Here is a 16,788-nt window from a genome sequence, read left to right on the forward strand (position 1 = left end):
TACAATACTGTTACTGTTAATTCTACTCTCTGCAGTGTTTAAATGCTTACATATACACACAGTTACTGTCCGTCCACACATACGACTCGGTTCTGCTTCTATGCCCCAGCTTTGTTTACTTTTTCCCACCGAGGCTTCTAGACTTCTGATTGGCCAACATTTCTGCACGGTTAGGAATCTAGCGCCACCTGCTGCTTTGGCATGTTCATAGCAGCGTTTTCCTTCATTTCTGCCTTTATGTGTGGACGGGATTATTTTTTAAAACGAAAACGGAAAATCTCCGTTTTCAAAAATACCCGTGTACGTGTGGACGTAGCCTCAGTCTCTGACTGGAAGCGCTAATTCGTCATTCGGCTTTTGTCAGACTAAAGTAACTGTTAAAACTGTTTGAAAAGCTCAGCTATACAACAAGGAGAGATCGAGAATTTCCTTTTAGTTCTCAGTTTATTTGATATTGACAAGTTAGTCAGTTTTGTCTGTTCTTCTGTAAAACAAACTAAGATTTATTTTTAGAATTAATATTTTGTTTCTAAGTGGAATTGACAATTTAGTCTGTTTCGTTTGTTCTATTTTGAAACTTAAACGCTTTAGCGGCTGCCTTTTGTGTAGTTTGCAATATTTGCCTTTATTTATCTGAAAAAGTCTCATGTTCCTTAAGTACATCTACCCTGTTGAACTTATTATGGGAAATAAATATTTAAATAAAAACAAGCTGCTGATTATTTCACATTTTACTTGTGAGCAACGGCACATTTAAATCTTACAAATATAGTTATTTGGCTTATATCGTGATAGATATCGTTATCGCCTGAAATGAAAAAAACATATCGTGATATGAAAAAATCTTATATCGCCCAGCTCTATATGATTTATTTATTACATTTTATGTGGAGTGAATAAATAAAAGTATTGTAACGTTCACAAGAACTAGGCGGTTGGATCTCAGTTTGTCTGTTTATTCGGCAACACAGGCAAACGGGCCGTTAACTCCGGGGAGAGTGCTCTCGTACAACACCTCACTTCAGCCCCGCAGAGTCACACAACAACAAGGACCCCCCTCCCCTTCCTGCACACATTAACTCCCTTTTTCCTGCAGCACAACCAAACATGTATCTTAAAGAAATAACAACAGTGTGCAGAGATAACCAACATGTCACTGTAAAATAACATTTAACCATCGTTACACGGCCCCCCCAGCAATAAGTTCCTCGTCCCCGAGGTAACAACACAGTCTCTGAGGCAGGGTGGTCGCCTACGTTCCCTCCTTGACCTCCTGAGCCTCTGGGGTGTACACGGAGCTTCGGGGCTTTGAGGTGAAGAGTCCGAGGGAGGGGAACGCAGCTCCGGCCGGGGGTCCCTCTGTGCAGGGTCATGGGAGCTCTGTACATATCCCTCAGGGAAGGAGGGGAGGGATTGCCCTCTGTAGGGGGCCATCCGGTCTCTGTGCAGCGCCACTTTCCTCCCTCTAGGAGGCAACTGCACCCTGTAAACAACTTCCCCCACTCGCTCCAGGACGCTGCAGGGCCCCACCCAGCTGCTATCCAGTTTAGGACACCGTCCTTTCTTTCTCTTTGGGCTGTAGACCCACACCAGCTCCCCAGCACGGAAGTGCCTCCCCTTAGTGGTGATGTCATAATTCCTCTTTTGGCGCAGGCCTGCCTTCGCCAGCTGCTCCCGGGCGTAGGAATGTGCAGAATCCAGCCGGTCCTGCAGCTTCCTTGCGTAGTTCCGGCCTGGTGGCGCCTCTGGCGCGTCCGGGGGCTTCCCAAAAGCCAACTCTGCAGGAGTTCTCAGCTCTCTCCCTAACATGAGCAGGGCAGGCGTACATTGGGTGGAGTCTTGCACTGCCGACCTGTAGGCCATGAGGATAAGGGGAAGATGGTAGTCCCAGTCCCGTTGGTGTTCTGAGGTAAGGATGGCTAGCTGTTGGGCCAGCGTCCTGTTAAACCTTTCCACCAGTCTATCGCTTTGGGGGTGAAGTGGGGTGGTGCGGGTCTTCTTAATCCCAAAGCGTTCACACATGGCAGCAAATACCTTGGACTCAAAGTTACACCCCTGGTCACTGTGGAGGGTCTCTGCTGTTCCAAAGCGGCTGAACATCCCCTCCACTAATACATCAGCGACAGTCTCAGCCTCCTGATCTGGGATGGCATATGCTTCCGGCCACTTGGTAAAATAGTCCATGGCCACAAGGACATAGCGGTTTCCTCTGTCTGTACGAGGAAATGGGCCCATGACGTCCACAGCTACTCGCTCCATTGGAGCTCCTGCTGGTTGCTGCTGAAGCTGAGCCCGGGACTGGTCCTGTGGCCCTTTGTGCGAGGAACATGCATCACCAGCTGCGGCAAAAGTCCTCCACATCCCTCCACTGCTGACCCCAGTAGTAGCCCTGGAGGAGGCGGCGGAGGGTTTTGGAGACCCCAAAGTGGCCGGAGCCAGTGCTCCCATGGCAGGCTTCCAGCACAGCTGACCTCAACGACCTTGGCACTACAATCTGCCACCTCTCCTCCCCTGTGGCAGGATCCTTCCAGGCACGCTCCAACACCCCCTCCTTCAGCCTGAGAGCTGCAAACTTGGCCCACAGCCCCCTGGTACAGATGGAAACCCAGTGACCTCATCCCAAAGGGGTTGCTCCTCCCTCTCCAGCCACTGCAGGACTGGCAGCAGGTCAGTGTCTTGTTCCTGCCGTGCCCTCCACTCCGCTGCATCCACCACCAGAAGAGCCCTGCAGGCGAGCTGTGTTGCTCTGTCTATTGTTGTGAGTTCCCGCTCTATCTCCTCTCGCTTCTCACAGTAACAGCAGCCAGCTGCAGCACATGGGCGGCGAGAGAGGTGCGTCCCTGCTCTGTGCTCCACAGTGAAATTGAAGGCTTGGAGCTCTTCCAGCCAGCGAGCCACCTGTCCCTCTGGCTCCCTGAAAGACATCAGCCACTGGAGGGCAGCATGATCAGTTCTGATAACAAATGATGTGCCACACAGGTAGCACTTAAAGTGTCTCACCCCTGCCACCACGGCCAGCAGCTCTTGTCGTGTGACACAGTAGTGCCGCTCACTCCTGTTCAGGACCCAGCCCCTTCTCACCTTCCGGCCCAACCTGCGACAACACAGCTCCCAGCCCCACATTACTTGCGTCAGTGTCCAGAACAAAAGGCAGGGTGGGGTCCGGGGGGCGAGGACTGGGGACTCTGTCAGTGATCTGCGGAGGGTGTTGAATGCCTGCTGACAGTCCTGGGTCCAGATGAAGTCACAGTCCTTCTGCAGCAGGCGGAAGAGTGGTGCGGCTATAGAGGGAAAGCCCTTCACAAACCTCCTGTAATAAGATGCCAGGCCTAGGAAGCTTTTGAGCTGTTTCTGGTCCGCTGGTGTGGGCGACTCAGTAATGGTGTGAATTTTTTCCTCCAAAGTGCTGATGCCCTCATGACCCAGTTTGTGGCCCAAAAACTCCACCTCCCTCCTCATGAAGTGGCACTTGTCAGGGTGCAGCTTCAGGCCTGCAGCCGCCACCCTTCCCAACACTTGTCTCAGGGCATCCAGGGCAGCATCAAAGGAGCTCCCGTGTACTAGAAGATCATCCAGGTAAACCAGACACCGTTGCCGTGGGACGCCAGCCAGCACACTGTCCATAAGCCTCTCGAAGGTAGCAGGAGCGGTGCAAAGACCAAAGCTCAGGACTTTGAACTGCCATAGTCCCCTGTTAGTGCAGAAGGCTGTCTTCGGTCTGGATTCAGGGGATAGTGGCACCTGCCAGTAGCCACTCCGCAGATCCAGGGTGGAGAACCAGGAGGATCCGGCTACTAAATCGAGAGACTCATCAATCCTGGGAAGGGGGTAAGAGTCATTTTTCGTCACTTTGTTGAGTGGTCTGTAGTCCACACAGAAACGCATCCTTGGGCTTTTTTTCTTAGGCACCATCATCACAGCGGAGGCCCACGGGCTATCAGATGGCTCTATGATGCCCGCCTTCATCATTTCACACAACTCTCTGTCAGTAGCCTCCTGATGAGCCAGGGGCAGGCGGCGGGGGCGCACTTTAATAGGCTGGGCATCCCCGGTCTCAATGACGTGCTCTACCAAGTGTGTCAAGCCAACATCACTTTCTTTCAGGGCAAAAATGTCACTAAACTCTCTTAGTACCTGCCATAGACTCTCTTGCTGCTGTGGAGTCAGCCCCTCACAGTTCTTTGACCAGATGCTCCTCACTGCGGAGAGCCTCTCCTCCTCCCACGCTTGCTGTTCTGCTGGCGGGTTTGCGGGGGACTCCGAGGTGGAGGTGGACGCCGCGGCAGATGCTGGGCAGACTGGGGGAGGAATAAGCTGCACCTTCTTCCCATCAGGGAGTATGAGGAAGCCTTTGCCTAAGTCCAGTACACCACCAATGGCTCGCAAAAAATCCAGCCCAAGGATGCAGGCGTCCGGCACATCAGCCACCCAGGCAGCATAAGGCACACCGAGGTCCCCCACATTAAACTGGAACACTCCCCTCCCTCTAATTGGGGCCAGATCACCGGTCACAGTCTTAAGTCGCACATTAGTTGGTTGCACAGCATCTCCGGTTGGGACGACATCGGGTCGGACCAGCGTTGCATTGGACCCCGTGTCCAGAAGGGCCGTACAGGACACCCCCGCAATCATCACTGGAACATGGCAAAAGTCGCCAACCTGGGTCCAGCCCACAGCGATGACCGCACCGGGTGGAAATGGCGGTGGTGTGGGGATGTCGTTCTCCCTGGCCCGTGTACTCCCACCTACACGGGCCCTTGGGCGTTTCCCTGAACCGCTGCAAGCTTGGGGCACTGCCTGATGAGGTGTCCGACTTGTCCACATCCCCAGCAGCTCTGTGGTCGGCGGCGTGGGCCGGCCCGAGGGGAAGGTGACTGCAGAGAAGCCGTCTGAACCAAACTGCACAGGCCCGCTGGCATCTCCATCTGCTCCACAGGTGCTGACATAGCCCTCACCACATGTGTGTCATCAGCACCCCCAGAGGATCCTGCAAGCATCACCCTCTCCAACGCTAGCTCCAGGGCTGCACTGAGTGTTGCCGGTCGAGCAAGCTGAGTTTGCATACGGAGCTCTTTAGGGCTCAGGGCCTGCAGGAACTGGTCCCGAGCTAACTCCGCCTTCACTGATGGTGGCATGCTGTCATACGCCCTCCGGCAAAGACACTCGACTTCATGGGCCAAAATCCGAAGGGGCTCTCCTGGCAATCTGCGTCTGTTGTGGAGCTCCGACCTCAGCAGCAGTGGTTGGTTATACTACCCAAAGCGCCTCTGAAGTGCCCCAACCAGATCATTATAATCTCTCCTTTGCTCCTCGGTCAGCAGCAGCAGGCATGCAGCTGCATCCTCACACAGGCACAAAGCCAATTGGAGAGCTTTATGTTCCTCAGACCAGCCAGCTGCAAAGGCTAATAGCTCAAACTGTGCAATAAACACTTCCCGTGGCGTCTTGCCGCTGAACTTAGGCGTTTTTATATTCGCCGCAACTTGCTGGGCACCGCCATGTTTGTTTACATCACGTGACGGCGCGCCAAGCGAGGTCGACTCCCTCCCACCGGAATCGCGGCCACTGTGCGAAAAGTTACCGAGCCTAGTCAAACCTGGAGAAAATCCAGCCTCAGCAGACAGCCTCAGCAGACAGCCGCAGCGCCGTTTCCCTCACTCTATGGGCAGGCGAGCACGGGCGAACCTCCCTCTCCTCCGTCTCCTTCTTAATCTTGTCCGGCAACATCCTCGTGTCTCGTGACGGTCAGCGTCGCCAGCAACAGGGTGTCGGGCGTTTTCGGTGTTTTTTTTTCTTTCTTCACTTCTGACACCAGTGTAACGTTCACAAGAACCAGATGGTTGGATCTCAGTTTGTCCGTTTATTCGGCAACACAGGCAAATGGGCCGTTAACTCCGGGGAGAGTGCTCTCGTACAACACCTCACTTCAGCCCCGCACAGTCACACAACAAAAAGGACCCCCCTCCCCTTCCTGCACACATTAACTCCCTTTTTCCTGCAGCACAACCAAACATGTATCTTAAAGAAATAACAACAGTGTGCAGAGAAAACCAACATGTCACTGTAAAATAACATTTAACCATCGTTACAGTATATTTACGGTGGTCCCTAGAGACAAAGCACATACAAACCCCGAAGCACGTAAACAAGTAAAAACACAACAGAAGTGCTCCAGGATGCTAGGGCGCAGTGTTGAGCTTTTGTTACCTGGTGGCTACACAACTCAGGAAGTACCAATGACCGGATTTGGTGTGTGGTAGTAACAGGTAAATGAATATTTTTTTAAATCATTTGAATATATATGAGCGCTTGTGTATAAATACACAAACAATACACATATGCTTTCAATTGTGTAATTTAAGTGATCTAGGTAGCTCTGGTTTGAAGTTCAGTTAACGCTAGTGTTATGGGCCCCAGGAATGGTGCCACAATAACAAAGAAGAAATCCCTGCAAATACAGGTAAAGTTCAGAAGCAATGAAGCAGTGCACTCGGTTTGCCTCTCAGATTGCATCTCTTATTCAAGTTTCAATAAACATGAACAGCATTAACAATATCCATGTGTGCATGACTCTTCCAGTCACAGTGTCCATATCTGTCCATTTTTCCAAAGTCACAAGTAGAAAAATAAATGGATTCACACTCTACACTTTCCACTATTTTACATGTGCTTCATGTGATCGCTCAGTCAAAGCAAAACAAAAGTACACACCTGCTCTTGCTTAAGCAATTGAAAGCCACTGTACTCTACAATGAATTTACAGCAATATACAACTGTATTTAAAGCAAACCACACTCTTATCTGGTTGAAATTAAAGTGGACAACTGTACCGGTTCTGAATACTGAAATTGAGCAAAAATAAACACACATCATTTACAGCACACTGAAGATGAAACTCACTTTTGCATAACATGGGCAACTTCTTTCTATTTCACATGTCATTAACACTCACATATTAAGATAAGATAAGATAAGATAAGATAAGATAAGATCTTATGTCATTAACACTCACATATTAAACAGCTTTATACTTTTCCCAACCTCAATGACACTTTAACAATCAAACATCTTTGTATCATAAACTTTATATAAAATAGTAGTGTGCGGGAGTACCAACCTTCATAATGAAAAGAAAATAAATCTATATGAATGACTTTCCTACAAGACAATACTCTGGGCGCTACGACCCACAATACAAAACATTACCGCGACGTTTCTGCTAGCGGCCTGCGCAGCCTGACCCCGCTGTCTCAGACTGATGTGGGTCAAACGTGCGGCTGTGCCCATAAGTGTTACAGGTACTGTCTTACTTCTTTACAACTTAGCATGGAGATGAAACATTGCTATGTAACAAACAGTGGTAGTATTTTTTACCAGGTACTAACCTGCAAATACAGGTAAAGTTCAGGAGCAATGAAGACAGTGCACTCGGTTTGCCTCTCAGATTGCATCTGAATAGTGGGCGGAAGTCCATCCCCCTAAAGCAACTGGGTTGCACCTGCCTTGAAATAATAGTTCCACCTGAGGTGTTGCTCCATTTTTTGTACCTTCTGTACAGTTCATGCGACAAAATAATATACTGGTTAAATTGGTCATGTTACCAAAGTCATTTTGAATATTAATTGCCACAGAAAATAACTGATAAACAAATTAAATAAATTAAATTAAATGATTAACACAAAAGTGGCCATGCATTTTGGGTGTGCCACACTAGAAATGTGCTTTGGAGTTTACATGTGCTTTGTCTCCAGGGGCCACCGATATATTTATATATAAAAAATATATAAATACAACTTTTTTTTTTTACATTAGTAATTCCTTTTGTGCATAATTTTATATTAATGTTAATAATAAATTAATTTACCAACACAACAACCTGAAGATCTGGTTCCGAGCCGAAAGAGCCGGTTCTCTAAAAAGAGCCGGAAATCCCATCACTAGAATGAAGGAAAGCTGTCTAAAAAAGGCATCCACAAGTATAGGATCTATTCTTGTGATGTGAAGTGATTCAGTAGCTTAAGCATCACCATTGCAGTGGTGCAGGGACTAACGTGGCTGCTTTGTTTTCTTTTTGACCAATTGGCCTCTTTGCTTTATTCGCACGTTGGCCTTTGTTCCAGCTTTTGTTTCAACAGTATACAACATGCATTCAAATACAAACAGTGACTCTTACTTATACAGTAGACAGAAATGTATGTAGCCTTCATGGAAGAATTATCTCTCATCTGCCCTTGGCAGAACCTCCACTTGACGCCTCATCATCTATAAATGAAGCCATAAGAAGCCAGATTTGATGTAGCAGGGCAAAGACTATCAAATGGATGGAAGAACAGCCTGAAGCTATTTACACACATTATGAACTCTGAATGTGATGCATGAGGAAAAAAGTGATTTTGCAATAGTTAACTTTGGTAGCATAAATTGATCTTTTCACACTTCTCTGTTCCTTTTGAAGTAAAAAAAAAAAAACTAAACTCAGTGTTTTTGACTGAAGTCAAAGTCAACTTCTTCTCTTTATGTGCGCATTAAAAAACAGTTGAAAAAAGAAGCTCTACTGCAGGGGTGTCAAACTCAATTGCACAGGGGGCCAAAACTCAAGGCACACTTTAGGTCGCGGGCCAAACAAGATAAACATTTATTGAACACTCTAAAACAATGTTTTTTAGACATAAATATGAATAAAGACAGGAATATTATTCGAGATTAAATAAACTTAATTTTAAATATTTTGCTCTTCATAAAAATACATCCTGTCAAAATTATGCAAGTTAGAAATATGAACATGCTGCCAAAACCCCAGAAAAAATAAATGAAAGCACACACAAGGTTGGAGCCGCATGTAGACAGAGCTGGGCATTGCTTCAGGAATGGAACTAATAAACTGTGCGGGCCGTTTAGGGTCCTACTTTCCCTTGAGTGCATCATTACACTGCAGCTCCATCTGAATCTGCACAGGTGCAGTTCAGCAAAGTCCGTTGACTTGGTTCAACATTACTTAGCAACAGGGAAAGTAAGGCAGGTTGCACTGGTGCATTTGTGACAGCTTGAAACGCCTTCACTGCATCATACATGTCCATGAACTGACAGATTTCCTTGCTGAGCTCAAAAACCCTATTGAGAACTTTTCCCCAACTCAGCCAACGGACCTCTGTATGATGATGCACAAACTCTGAATCTATTTCCCACATAAAAGACTGAAATTGACGGTGATTTAAACTTTTAGCTCGGATAAAATTTACGGTCTGCGTTACGGTGATCATTACATGCTCCAATTTTAGGACTTTACCACACAGCCTTTCCTGGTGTGTGATGCAGTGATATGCTGTTAACTCACCGGTACAGTTATCCTGCATCTTTACTCGCATCCTGCGGACCTCCGGCATGATGGCGCCGCTGTCGGGTGTAGCTGTTTTCGCTCTATTGTTGTGTTTTTTCTCTCTACTCTGCTGTTTTTTAACTGTTTTAATGATGTTCTGGCTGCCTTAGTCTACGACCGTCTGACGCTATTATCCATCCGTTCGTCAATGACGGCCAAAGATGTTTTTTCCTCTTCCTTTTGTGGGACTTTCCATTCTCCACACTTTTTCCCGCATTCCTCTGGTACCTTCCACCCTCTGCCTGTGACTGAATCTTCGGCCAGCGCTTTCAGCGTTCCCCGTAGACTACGGAGAAGAAGAGGAAAGAGATCAGGCATCCAGGTGAAGTTTAGGCTCCTTTGGCGGCAGGGGCTGATTAGAAAGCGATGTCGGGCGTTTTCTGTTGCCTACGCACATGACAGCTATATGGAGAGGAACCCGTCTCCCAAGGCCCCACTTGGATACAGGGGGCCTGGCTCTCCGAGGTCGTGTTATCTCAGAAGGGTTCATCCAGACTCTTCTGCTGACTGGTTTTTTATCCCCTCGGTGAGTGGAATATATGAACATGAAGGCTCTGATCTCGGGAATTTACGCCCTTTAGCTCAAGAAACTCGAGCTTCTACCAACAACAATGTTTTCACCCCGCTGTCTATGGCGCTCTTTAATGCCCGATCTTTGGCGAATAAATCGTTTGTGCTTAACGATTTTATTGTTTCTAAAAATCTGGACTTCCTGTTTTTGACTGAGACCTGGCAACGGGGTTCGGATTATTCGTCTACTATTGAAATGTGCCCAAACGGCTTCTCTGTCATTAGCCAGCCTCGAGGATCTGGTCGTGGAGGAGGCCTCGCGGTGGCATATCGGAGCCGTTTAGACTGCCGTCCAGTGAAAGTTGGACACTTTCTGTCTTTTGAGCTGCAGCTCATCAAAATCGGAAAGAAGGATCCTTTTCACTGTGCACTGGTTTATCGCCCTCCTGGCCCAAACAGTTCGTTCTTAGCTGAGTTTAGTGATTTTCTGTCCTCTACTATGAGGTTGTCTAAATTGCTTCTTGTGGGAGATTTTAATATACATGTCGATGATGAGTCCGACCCCTTTGCTAGGGGTTTTACCAGCATTATGGACTCTTTTCATTTTATCCAACATGTATCTGGCCCCACACACAACAAAGGCCATACACTGGACCTTGTCTTTTCTTTGGGTCTGAATATTGATTTTATTTGTTCTAAGGACATTTTTATTTCTAACCATTATTGTGTCTTTTTTAATATGTCTTTTTGCAAGCCTATGTCTCCTGTTCATCGGACAGTCATTTCCCGTACCCCTCCACAGCACAGAAGTTCTCTGATTTTAAATTAACATTATCCCCACAAAACGATGTTGATTTTTCTATAGATCTATTCAATTATCATTGTCTTTCGATCTTAGATGAAATCTGTCCGATTAAAATGAGACCTGTGCTTGTTTCTAAGTCTGTACCCTGGTTAAATGACAACATTCGTCTTATAAAACGAAATTGTCGTAAAGCCGAGCGGTTATGGAGGAAAACACACTTAAATGTTCATCTCCTCTATTTAAAGGATCTTTTAGCCTCCTTTAACAGTGCTATTAGAGTTGCGAGGGCTGCTTACTTTTCTCAGTTGGTTACAAAGAGCAGAGGTAATCCTAAAGTTTTCTTTGATACTATTACTAATATTATTACTCCTGCTCCACCTGCCGCCATTATCTCCTCTGTTGAAGATTGTGAAACTTTTTTTGATTTCTTTTTAGAAAAAATCAGTAACATAAGGAAAAACTTGTCTTTTTCAGCGTCTGCGCTGTCTGCTCCCACGCCAGCTCGGCCTGTTGTTTTAGAAGGTTTTTCACCTGTTTCACTACCAGAGTTGGAAAAAATAGTCAGTGCAACAAAATTATCCACTTGCTCTCTTGATGTGTTACCTGCATCATTATTCAAAAATGTTTTTTACTCTACTGGTCCTTGCATTCTTACTATAATTAACACCTCTTTGGCTTCAGGCATAGTCCCTGCCTATTTTAAAACTGCTGTTATTCATCCTTTGTTAAAAAAGCCTATGCTGGACCCATCTCTCCCTAGCAATTATAGACCAATTTCAAAAATTCCGGTAATCGCTAAGATTTTAGAGAAGATCGTGGCTAAGCAGCTTACAGCAGTCTTAGATAATTATAGTATTTTCGACAAATTTCAATCGGGCTTTCGTAAAGTCCATTCCACCGAAACAGCCCTTCTTAGAGTTTCTAATGATATTCTGTTACAAAGTGATGCAGGTAATTGTTCTGTTCTCTTAATGTTGGATCTTACGGCGGCTTTTGATACTGTTGACCATTTTATTTTACTTAACAGGTTGAAATACTGGGTCGGTGTCTCTGGGACTGCATTGAAATGGTTCTCCTCGTATCTCACTGACCGATTTTCCTCTGTGGCAGTTTCTAAGTATAGATCATCTTCTGCGTCTCTGTCTTTTGGTGTGCCACAAGGCTCTGTGCTGGGGCCTTTACTGTTTTTAGTTTATTTACTCCCTCTCCAGCACATTCTGAGCCCTTTTGAGGATATTTGTTACCATTGTTATGCGGACGATATCCAACTCTATATATCTTTTAAGCCGGAGGAGGTTTCTAAGCTGCGGCTTTTAAATGTGTGCTTGGAAACCATTAAAGGCTGGATGGCTGAAAACTTCCTCCAACTAAATGATAACAAAACCGAAGTCCTCTTATGTGCCCCAGATAGACATAGACCCAGTATAATAAATGCTCTTGGTCCTCTTTCAGCGTTTGTAAAACCATCTGTCAGGAACTTAGGGATTATCCTTGATCCTGCTCTTACGTTAGATAGTCATGTTAAATCTCTTGTTCAGTCCTGCTTTTATCATTTAAGAAATATCTCTAAATTGAGCTCTATAATATCCTATACCGAACTCGAGATTGTTATTCATGCTTTTATTTCATCACGATTGGACTATTGCAATTCCCTGTTTACTTGTTTAAACAAAGGTTCCTTGGAGCGTCTGCAGATCGTTCAGAATGCTGCAGCAAGACTTTTGACGAAAGTTTCTAAATATTCACATATAACACCGTTGCTTAAGCAGTTACATTGGCTTCCTGTCGAATCTAGAGTCCATTTTAAGATTTTGGTTTTAACTTTTAAGGCTCTTCGACAACAAGCACCACCATATATTATTGAACTTTTGCAGCCCTATGCCCCTAGTAGGTCTCTGAGGTCGAGTAGTCAGGGCCTACTTGTCATTCAGTATACGAGACTGAAAACTAGGGGTGATAGAGCTTTTGCTACTGTGGCCGCTCGACTTTGGAACCCCCTTCCTCAGGACCTACGATCCGTTGATTCATTGATTACTTTTAAAAAAACAGCTAAAAACTTATCTTTTTAAAATTGCTTTTTGTTAACTTTGTTTGTTTTTTGTCTTTTAATCTGTTATATCTGTAAAGCACTTTGTGATGTCTATCTAGAAATGTGCTATATAAATAAAATTTTACTTACTTTACTTACTAGTCCGCTTTTTTCACCGCACAGCACCGGCGCTCCATCTGTTGTAAGTCCAACAAGTTTGTCCCAGGGCAGTTTCATGTCGGTTACACTTTGACATACGTTTTTAAAAATGTCTTTTCCTGTCGTTGTCCCGTGCATCGATTTAATGTTCAATATTTCCTCTCCACGGATGAAGATGGCCAGCCGTGCAATGTCCATCATGTCTGTACTTTCATCCACAGCAAGAGAGTATGCAATAAAGTTTTTGCTTCTTTCACACAACTTTGTGATTTTGCTCTGGTGAAAAACATCTGCTGAAATGTCAGATTCTTCTTTAGCTCTTCTACTTTCTGCATTTAGGTTTTTCAGCTTATCCTGACGTTTTGTCTCGTAGTGCCGTCTTAAATTAAATTCCTTAATTACAGCCACATTAGCTTCACTAATAAGACACACGGGTTTACCAGCAATGTCTGTAAACATATATTCAGTCACCCACTGGCGCTGAAAGGCTCTGCTTTCAGAATCAACTTTTCTCTCCACCATTGTGAGCAGCTAGCTTCGAAATAACAGAAGTTTGACTTGATTGACGCAGGAATATTCCCAGTTAGCCTAGCGTTCAGCAAGGAGGCTGCAGCGCTGCATTATGGGATCTGTAGTTTGTGTGTTATTAGCGCCTCATATCGCCGGGCCATGCATAACAATAATAATACATCTATATAAAATGATCTCGCGGGCCGGATATAAATCTACGCCGGGCCGGATGTGGCCCGCGGGCCTTGACTTTGACACATGTGCTCTACTGCTTTAGCTAAACTGCCATTTAAATGGTGTAGATAATTGTAATGTAATCATATACTTTGTACTTTTTTTTTATCGTTCCATTGCAGTGGTGCAAAAGAAGGTGGTCTTAATGAGAGACTGGCCAAATTAAAATCATGTAATGTTTTGATCAGTACCCTCAATATTCTAACTTTTCAGAATTTTGGCATTCTGACCCATTGGATATAGGTCCTTATACATATATGACATGGTTCGTTCCAGTTGGTCCACACTAACTGCCTTGGTTTCCATGTGCCTGGGCATTTATGGATAGCTTAAACTAAAAGGTTTATTTAGTATTATGATGATATTTGGTGACTCTGCATCTGTCACCAGACTTTGGTGCATCGAGTGTGGACAAAGAGGTGATAATTTACTTTTACTTGAGTTATGAAAAACATTTTTTTCTAACTCATAATTCTATGCCTTCACATGACACTGCTACCAAGTAATTATTTGTTATTCTTGTAATTGGACCAACTTATGGTGGATCTGTAAAGTCATTATAGAATTTATCCTCTCTGTACAATGAATGCCTTTTACCACAGTTTGTGTAATCCATCCCTGGAACATATTTCCCAATAAACCAGATTACTGGGTCAATAGATGGATGACAATCATTGCCTTCTTTAGAGCTGTACAGCTGGTCTGTGTATAAATCAATTTAGAGATAAATGTCAAGTAATGCTCAGTTCCTCATTCGTTGCTTGAGGTCAAACTGAAATAAAAAACTGACACTTTTAATTAGCATTCAATTACAAAAGTTACAACTATTTCAGTTGATGTCTAATTTAAATGTGACCTGCATCAGTTACTCAGAGTGTTGTTTTAATTGGGAACTTGATTGTCGATAGTACAGGTTTAGTGGAACATATCGCCAGTGGGTGATAGGATCTTTTAAAGAGTACCTGCTTCTGATTAAATATTTGATATGTAATGTTTCCTTGCTGTCACAACTGCTATAACTGAGTTAATGTCTAGTTACTGCTGCTTGCTACACACTGCACATGTATTTCAGACACTTGCCAAGACTGTTTAAATGTAACAGACAAAATTCATCACTTTGAGAAAGCTCTCAAAGTGTTCAGAAACTTCAGTTAAGAAAGACTAATCACACTATAAAATTGGTCTAGAAGTCTTGCATATCATTTGCATAGTATGTAATGCTTTCTAAATTTCTTGCTTTCTAATTTCTCTAAAATTCTTCTTTGTGTAATAACAGAGTACTATAGATATATTAATGGGAGAGATTTTATTATTTTGCAAACAAATCTGATTTTATTTTTGTTTATTTATTTATTCTAATCCATGGCTGGAGTGTAACTTCAGAAGAAGAGAAGAGAAGGAGGTGAGAATAAAAGCAAATGGAATATTAAAAGCTAGAAGATGACAGCTTTTAAATAAGGTATGTGGCATGCATTTTGTCCTGATAGTTCTGGTAGAAGATTTCTATTTGGGTGGCCAAAAAGGTAAAAATTGTAAAGGTAGATGTAAACATAACAATCTTCCCAGGAGTGCACATCCCTGCAAATCCATGCCAAACTAAACCACGCAGTGCTCAGAGAAATTGCAAAAACCCTAGAGCAACATCTCAGAATATACAGGCCTCAGTTAGCAAGTTAAATGTTAAAGTTGATGACAGTACAATTAGAAAAAGACTGAACAAGTACAGTCTGTTTGGAAAGGTTGCCAGGAGAAAGCTACGGTGGCCCTGAAGTGCAAATCACACCAACAAATTGCTAAACACAACAACAAAATTGAGAGGCCCTGAAGTGCAAATCACACCAACAAATTGCTAAACACAACAACAAAATCGAGAAACAAAAAAACAAATGGAGAATCACAAAAACAAAATTGAGAAGCACAAAATCAAATTAAGAAGCACAAAAACAAAATTGAGAAGCACAAAAACAAAATTGAGAAGCACAAAAACAAAATTGAGAATCACAAAAACAAAAGAAGAATCACAAAAACAAATCAAGAATCACAAAAACAAATCAAGAAGCACAAAAACAAAAGAAGAATCACAAAAACAAATTAAGAAGCACAAAAACAAAAGAAGAATCACAAAAACAAATCGAGAAGCACAAAAACAAAAGAAGAATCACAAAAACAAATCGAGAAGCACAATTACATTAAGAAAACCGGAAAGGGTAGGTACCAGTCGGCAACAGGAGACATCACTGATTGGATGTCCGATCTGTTCGTCTTTGGAACCGGAAGTTACTCTGCCTGTGGCGCATTTTTTTCAAACATGAACATTAGCGGTGACCCAAACATAGCTGTCGCTATTCGAGAATATTTTGATTCAGGACATACATACGAGGTGATACTGGATATGCTCAAGTGTAATCGTGACATTTCAATTAGTATGCGTACACTGAAAACGCATTTAAAAGAATCTGGACTGTACAGACGAGGCAACTATTCTCCACTTCCTGAGGTGAGGCGGCACATTTTGGCCGAGCTTCGAGGACCAGGACAATTGTTTGGATATCGGACCATGTGGCAAGTTCTCAAACAAAAACACAAGCTGCGTGTCAAGCGTGATGTAGTTATGAGGCTGTTGAGACAACTAAATCCTCAAGGAATCGCTTTGAGAACTCGAAGGAGGTTCACAAGACGCACGTATCACTCCATGGGGCCCAATTACATATGGCATGTAGATGGCTATGATAAACTGAAACCCTTTGGCTTGGCCCTGTCAGGATGTATAGATGGCTTTTCAAGAAGACTGATGTGGCTTGTGTGTGGAGCAACAAACAACAACCCGGCTGTTATAGCTCACAATTATATAAACTGTGTAAAGAGTCTTGGTGTGATACCAATGAGATTACGAACAGACTTCGGGACTGAGAATGGGACTATGGCAGCAATACAGTGTACCCTCCGTCACGCGCACACGGACTATTATGCTGGATCGTCAAGCCACAGTTACGGATCATCTACAGGGAACCAGCGCATCGAGTCATGGTGGTCTTATTTCAGAAGAGGAAGGTGGGTACATTTGTGTCTGGTAGGTGTAAGCTACAGTGAAATTGATCAGATCGGTTTTTTTACATGCATTTAAGAAAATAGAGTAGCGTCCTGCTGGACGTGTTGAAAAGTTGG

The 16,788-nt window shown here is 44.3% G+C and overlaps 1 long non-coding RNA gene across 1 annotated transcript in view; it reads left to right on the plus strand.

Annotated features, from left to right (window-relative positions):
• LOC145430887 (uncharacterized) overlaps positions 1 to 15,531 on the plus strand; it is a 187,303-nt gene extending 171,772 nt beyond the window's left edge. Inside the window, exon 2 of the long non-coding RNA XR_013911210.1 lies at positions 15,378 to 15,531. This is a non-coding gene — a long non-coding RNA (uncharacterized LOC145430887). The remainder of the gene's footprint in view (positions 1 to 15,377) is intronic.
• Positions 15,532 to 16,788: the final 1,257 nt, after the last annotated feature.

Source organism: Astatotilapia calliptera, chromosome 9 (genome assembly GCF_964374335.1).
Source record: "Astatotilapia calliptera chromosome 9, fAstCal68.1, whole genome shotgun sequence".
In the NCBI taxonomy this organism is placed as follows: domain Eukaryota; kingdom Metazoa; phylum Chordata; class Actinopteri; order Cichliformes; family Cichlidae; genus Astatotilapia; species Astatotilapia calliptera.